Source organism: Sardina pilchardus, chromosome 12, assembly GCF_963854185.1.
Source record: "Sardina pilchardus chromosome 12, fSarPil1.1, whole genome shotgun sequence".
NCBI lineage: Eukaryota > Metazoa > Chordata > Actinopteri > Clupeiformes > Clupeidae > Sardina > Sardina pilchardus.
In genome coordinates, this window is record NC_085005.1 from 25,011,980 (window position 1) to 25,019,479 (window position 7,500).

General features: G+C 44.3%; 1 long non-coding RNA gene across 1 annotated transcript in view; it reads right to left on the bottom strand.

Annotated features, from left to right (window-relative positions):
- The window catches only part of LOC134098559 (uncharacterized), a 69,001-nt gene that overhangs the window by 25,397 nt on the left and 36,104 nt on the right, over positions 1-7,500 (bottom strand). The window contains exon 2 of the long non-coding RNA XR_009941071.1: positions 4,850-4,917. This is a non-coding gene — a long non-coding RNA (uncharacterized LOC134098559). The remainder of the gene's footprint in view (positions 1-4,849; positions 4,918-7,500) is intronic.

Sequence of the window (7,500 nt, forward strand, 5' to 3'; positions counted from 1 at the left end):
TTCATAAACCTAAAGTGTGAAACAAGCATTTAGCTCTTTCTTACAATGTTACATTGTAGCCAGCTGGCTATTACATTGTAATTACATAGTAACAAGGAGGCTGTGATATACATCATTACAAAACATATTGATGCGACATGTTCAAGCTGTGGCGCTATGCTGTCATGTATCGAGTGGTCTTTGTCCTTTTGTGTAGGGTACTTGAGTGTGTCACATATTTGTGGCATCAACTACTGAGTCGTTTCCTCACTACACGGTTCTCTCACACATTCACACTTACATTTTCTTCTCCCACCTCGATCTAGCTTGAGGTGGCCGGGAAATTGTGCACTTTTGTGCCAAACTCAGAACCTTGTGTGAAGCAGCCTTTGATGTGACTGCTGCCCTCTACAAAACATGGTGCTAACGTAATAAAAAACAATGGTTACATGAGATAAGATGGCAAGAGTGACGCGACGGCATAGCATGTCAAACTCTGGCTGTGCAAATGGGTCATCTGCAGCTGCTGGAGACTCCTGCTAACCGCTGATTCTCATCATTGCTAATAACTTCATCCAAGTCGACTTCCTGTCTACAGGTGTAAATAATCAACTTGCATCTGTGCATGTGCGCCCATCGAACTCTGCTCCTTGGGGTCGCTAGCATGTTGCTACAGCAACCGAGATACAGAGTGCAAAAGGTATCTAGTTTTTTCATTCCACCTTTTAATCTCACTCCTCAAATGACTGATTAGTTATATCAACCCTATTTAAGTCTCTGGCCATAGGGGACCACGTGTGAATGAAAGTGCTTATGCTTCACTCCATCTGATTAACAAACCTCCTCGTAGCATTATCAGCTGAGGGGGTTTCTCACACATAACAGAGAGAGTATTATACCCTAATGTTAGATGTGCATGACTGCAGAGAGATCAGAAGTGATAGTGAAGCAAGAAGGAGCTAGAGGAGGAAGTGGTAGAGGAGGAAGGAGGAAGAGGAAGGAAGTGGTAGAAGAAGAAGTGGTAGAGGAGGAAGGAGGAAGAGGAGGAAGTGGTAGAGGAGGAAGGAGGAAGAGGAAGGAAGTGGTAGAAGAAGAAGTGGTAGAGGAGGAAGGAGGAAGAGGAGGAAGTGGTAAAGGAGGAAGGAGGAAGAGGAAGGAAGTGGTAGAGGAAGAAGTGGTAGAGGAGGAAGGAGGAAGAGGAGGAAGTGGTAAAGGAGGAAGGAGGAAGAGGAAGGAAGTGGTAGAGGAAGAAGTGGTAGAGGAGGAAGGAGGAAGAGGAGGAAGTGGTAAAGGAGGAAGTGGTAGAGGAAGAAGTGGTAGAGGAGGAAGTGGTAGAGGAGGAAGTGGTTGAGGAAGGAGGTAGAGGTGGAAGGAGGTAGAGGAGGAAGGAGGTAGAGGAGGAATGAGCTATGTGTATGTGAGTAGGTATGGATGGATGTGTGCATATAATATGCATATTCATATTCATATGCATGAGTATGTGTGAGATCTGTGTATACACATGCATATTTATACATCTTTCATGTTTTAATTGCAAGCTGTTTACATATCACATTTTCACTATATCTATCATATTCATCTTTATCTATTTATAATGGCATTCCTCTAGCTGCTGATGGTGTTTTTATGTCTGTTTTTATGGTGGTCCTGTGCGCCTCAATTTCCTTCTACACTGCACTTTTTTTTTTCGGAATAACAATAAAAAAAATCTTGAATCTTGAATCTGAATCAGAGCCAGAGCATGATGAAGGAGGTAGAGGAGGAAGTGGTAGAGGAGGAAGGAGGTAGAGGAGGAAGTGGTAGAAGAGGAAGTGGTAAAGGAGGAAGTGGTAGAGGAGGAAGTGGTAAAGGAGGAAGTGGTTGAGGAGGAAGTGGTAAAGGAGGAAGTGGTAGAGGAGGAAGTGGTTGAGGTAGGAGGTAGAGATGGGAAGAGGTACAGTAGAGGAGGAAGAGGTAGAAGAGGAAAGAGGTAGAGGGAAGGAAGAAAGGGAAGTGCATGTTAGGTGTGTTGGGTTGATGGCAGTAAAAGTATGGAACACAATACGCGGCAGATCTGTCAAATAAACTATTCATCTCTTCATCACAGATGCCTGGTGTGTTGTGCTGTTGCTTACCCTGGCACACAATCTCTCTCTCTCTCTCACACACACACACACACACACACACACACACACACACACAGGTTGGTGTTGTGCTGTTGCTTACCCCGGCAAGTGTTATGAGAGTTAACATTACTGGCGGAGAAAACTAGTGGCCTGTGAAAAGAGGCAAAGGTTACATCTGTCCACGTGCACACACACACACACACACACACACACACACACACACATACACACACACACACACACACACACACACCACTCGCTCCAGATGAAGGCGGTGGATAAGATTGGAGGTGATGGGGCGGGGGGGTGTGAAAGGTGCTTCACACCTGCCACCAGGCATCGCGGGTTCTCTGTCACGCACATCTCTTACGGAACCCCCCCCCATTCCGCTGTCTCATATCTGACAGTGCCACTCCCTCTACAAACTCCCATGCACTATGAAGAGCAGCACAGTCACATATAAAGTAGACGTAGAATGGAAAACTGTCGACTTCGTTGAATAAGGACAGTTCTGTGTACGCGGCCACAGAGACCCTCAGAGTGCTTCATATGCAAAACAAAGACTCTGAAATGACCACTTGCAAAACCATGAGAATCTGAACAAAGACAGAGTGTGAGGTAAACACACCGATTGTGACAAGAACTCAGAGTGTGACGAGAACACCGAGTGTGACGCCGACCATCCCTCCAATCACCACCATCCTCCACATGTCACGTCACCACTTTGAGGAAGAGATTCAGGTAGCAGTTGCTGGAGCCTGTTGTGAATGGTCTTTGGCTGCAATCAGTGTAAATCTCACTTAATTATTCAGGTGGGTGCCAGAGAAGTATGAGGGGGCGCTATATATCTGCTAAAATGGGCCATTTTATTCCCCAGCCTAATCATAGGGTGGTAAATGGGCTTATAAAATAGCACCTGAGCATGTTTTTTTTTAAAAGTTGATAAAGTTGATAAAGTACAATACTCTTCAACAATAGTTTATCTATTCTATGTTATCGTAAAGCTATTTAAGCAGAAGCTTCATCTCAAATGACTCACGATATTATACTGTATAGCTACACATTTCTCTGAGTGTTTTTCTCAGGACTTTAGCGTTTAAGTGGACAGGACTGTTAGGAAAGGACATACAGGATGAGACATGGGGGTGGGATCGTGAAATAGCCACTGGCCGTAATCCCTGGAGTCCCTGGACACACCTGCATATGGTCTAGATAGCGATAGCAATACATTTCAAACCCATGAACCTCGTGCTGTTAACCAGAGGCAGTCATCAAGTACAGTATTTGATCCAGACATTTAGTAAAGCAGCTCATCCTAAATAGGAGGCAGGTAGATTTGATAGTACACAGGTAGAACGAATATATGGCAGGTCTTTTACTTTCTGAACCCGGGATGTCCACCTCTGCTGCGAACACGTTTGATCGACAAAAGTGTCGAGCTCACAGTACATGAAAGGTCTTGTGAAAAGAGAGATGAAATGGCTTTGGTTGTCGCAGTGCCACAATAGCCCTAACAGCTCTGGGCCTCACAGTCCCTTGGCCATCTCCCACGTCTGGGTCTAAGTCTGGGTCTGACGCAGGGTCTGTGCTGCTGACACAAAACTCAGGTCGCGCAACACAACTAGCAGAGCACAGATTTGAAAGCCCTTTTACGAAACAAATGGAAAACGAAAAACACTGCCAATGCTGCGGCCTCTTGGTACACCCCACCGCCTCCCCTACACACACACACACACACACACACTCCCCACTCCTGCACTAAAACTTAATGTTACTAATAACCAGGCTTTTCCAGCAGAGACGCGGTGACATTTGCGGTTTCTAGCTCATTGCCTGCAGCCTTTTCTCTGGCTTTCCTGCCCTCCTACGGGGGGAGGACGGTAAGCTGGTTTGGGGCTGCCTGTTTGACTTGCTCTTATTAATGGACCCGCGGATAAAAAAGCCCTCTAATCCAGAGTGGGCTGTCTCGCCTCCAGCACACTTCAGATGTTCAGTTCTGTTTCACACACTCGAGACTTTCTTAAATTATATTCCACCTCACTTGACTTTTTATTACTGTTTCATTCTTCGATAAATACCACTTTCCCTCGAAAAAAAAAAAAGTCAACCAGACCAGACTTCATCTGATCGTGCTTGGCCAAGACACACAGCAATGGACCATAAAAAAAAAGAACGAAAAAGAAATCTGCAAATCTTTCAGTGGCCACAATCTCTCTCTCTTTCTCTCTCTATCTCTCTCTCTCTCTCTGTGCCTCTATCAAAGGCAGGCGAGTCAGCAACCTGAAACGTGAGTATGTAAGAGTCCTGAGCTCTGCTCCTTCTTCTCCACGACCTTCCGCATCGATCTGCCCACCGCTTGGCTCACCCCACGAGCGCACGTCCGAATGAGCAGTCGATGAGACGTCTCATGGGGGGGGGGGGGGGGTGTTAGGGGCGTGAGGGGGTATTAGCCGACAATAGCCCCAAGAGGAAGGCAGAGGGCCCTTCTAGTTTAATCCACTGGAGAAGGGCCAGATGTGGGATGCAGTCAGTGAGTCAGAAGGGGCGAGGGGTGGAGGCCGATGTCACTTAACCCAAATAGAGCTTTCAGGGTGAGGTGGCTTTTGGTCTGGGGTTGGGTACGTTTATCGTGGGGGAGGGGGGGGGTGCTCAGAGGAGTGGAAATCCTCACACACACACACACACACACACACACACACACACACACACACACACACAGACACACACAGACACACACACAAATAAAGCAGGTGTCTGGTACTTACACACTACTTGACTGCGCCTCTGCACTGATTTCACGATTGCAATCCAACACATGACACTCCACCTGCACCTAATGGAAGAAAAACAAAGGAGACAAAAGCAAGCGGTCTGATCAAAACCACTGCAGCACACAGAAAAGAAAGCTAAATGAAATGCGCATATTAAGAAGGAAACAACCACGATGGCTCCACAGAAACCTGTGTGTGTGTGTGTGTGTGTGTGTGTGTGTGTGTGTGTGTGTGTGTGTGTGTGTGTGTGTGTGTGTGTGTGTGTGTGTGAGTGTGTGTGTGAGAGAGAGAGAGACAGAGAAAGAGAGAGGGGAATGAAGAATGAGAGTGGACACTGGCCGGCCTGTCCGTAATTGACAAGTTATTGTCTCCAAAGGGAAGCTGGCCTCATTTTGCAGGGTGATTTCTCCTCTCTGGTCATTTTTTTGTGTTCTTTTTCTGCTGGTCCCCTCATTTGATTCCCACTGAATGCCAACAACTGTTGCCAGGCAACTAAATATGCTCACAAAGAAATAATTTTCCTGCTCTGGCTTGCTTCCTTCCAGAAAGGAAAACAATTCTTTGATTTTGAAAAGATTTCAACATTCAAATACTGTATGAATTTGAAGCACTTACTGTAAAAGGGCAAGTCCGGTATTCTACACACTTAAGTCTATTTTTGGATGATAGCGAATGTAACTTTTCCTTAAAGGAATACTTCACCGATTTGTGTCATCAGAGACCCTGTAGTGTGCTTGAATGATCAGACGACAGATATCTGTATTTATTGCCTGAAAAAATCCTCCAATGACGCGTAATTTTGCATCATCTGAGGATTTTTGGGCCAGAGGCTAGAGACTATATTGCTAATTCCGCATGTTTTCAACCACATTCACATTCATACAATTTCAGCACTGAAATACACCTTTAAGGATTAAACTGATGATGAGCAGTTTTGAGTAAGACTAATACACTTTTAAAATAAAAACATATCAAATAGATATAAAAAATAGCATGGCCTTTATATCACAGTAAAACGCTCATTGAAGCTGATGACTAGGCTCAAAATATCATTACATTTCTATGCTGCTATGGAGAGGGCATCTACAAATAAACCAACATGTCGATGAGTTCGAGTTTTTATCTTTGTTAGTGTAAATAAACGGTACCAAAAAGTAGTGTTTGTGCCGTCAGTGCATTACTTCATTCCTCATGTTGCTCAATATTGTCGGCAACAAGCTTGTACTTTATATTCCCAGCCAGCATGCAATGTGTGGAGTGTGCAGTGAGCGATACTGATGGCAGCAGAAGGAACCGAATCACTCACTTTGATTGCAGCAGGACTGCATCACGTGTTCTGTGTCCCTATAATAGAGCTGGTTTTGATGCTTTATGTCCTTCTCTATTCCTGTGCTGACTAGAAAGAGAGGAATTCATGTGTATCTAGCTTACAAGGTGGAAATCTTAGACACATCTTCTACCTGTGCAAAACACCTTCAGAATTTCTCAGCAGACCATGTTATTTCTACACTTACGGTAAGAGTAGCGCCACTGAACATCAGAACGCCCCCCCCCCCCCCCCCACCCCCCCACACACACACACACAGACATAGACAGACACACACACACACACACACACACACACACACACACACACACACACATGGAACTTTTCTAGTTTAGACACTCTGTCATTTCTGTTTTTCACCTCAAAATAGCAGATGTGCTTCACATTGTAAATGTATAATTGCTGTCTGGCACATTTCCTAAGTCCCTAAAAACAGCTGTAAAGTTGTAGAGCTGTATATCTATGTTTCCGCCTTCACTTGCTCTAATTTTAATTTTCTTTCATTGCTAGGCTGATGATACTCCAATTCCGCCAGCCCTCGGGTCTCTTTGTTGTTGTTATGGCCAACTTACTTGCCTCACAAAATTCCTCAGATGACCAAGAAGAAAACTGAAATAATTATATTCGGTAAAAAGGAGAAAAAACGTTGTCACTCTTCTTGACACGTACAGTAACAGCATGCAGCAAAGGATATAACTAATTGTATCTAATACAGTAATACTGTCTTTAATGGACAGTGATCTACATTTCAACGTCCACATGAATGGAATAAATAAATCAGCCTTTTACCAGCTCAAAAACAATGGCAGACTTAGAGGTCTTATGTCAAAACATGATTTGGACAAACTCATTCATGCATCTATCTCCAGCAGGGTTGATTACGGCAATGGGCTTTTCACAGGCCTTCCTAAAAAGACCATCAAACAGCTTCAGGTGATTCAAAAAGAACTGACCACATTACTCCAATACTCGAGTCCCTGCACTGGCTTCCAGTGAGTCTTTAAAGCACTGCTGCTTGCTCATAAACCACTTAATGGATACCTCACTATATACCTATCAGACATGCTTCAGCAGTAAACATCTTCCAGAAGTCACAGGGGATATTTGTTGGTACAGCCCGCTGTAAGAACTAAACATGGTCAAACAGCTTTTAGCTGCTTCACGGTTCATCTTGAAACCAACTTCCAGATAAAATCAACAATTGTGATGACCCAACTGTTATCAGATACTTTCTGCTAACTGATTCTTTCGCTCATCATATAATTTTTTTTTTATGCCTATCAAAAATTAGATTTTGTGTAATGCACTTTTTAGACTA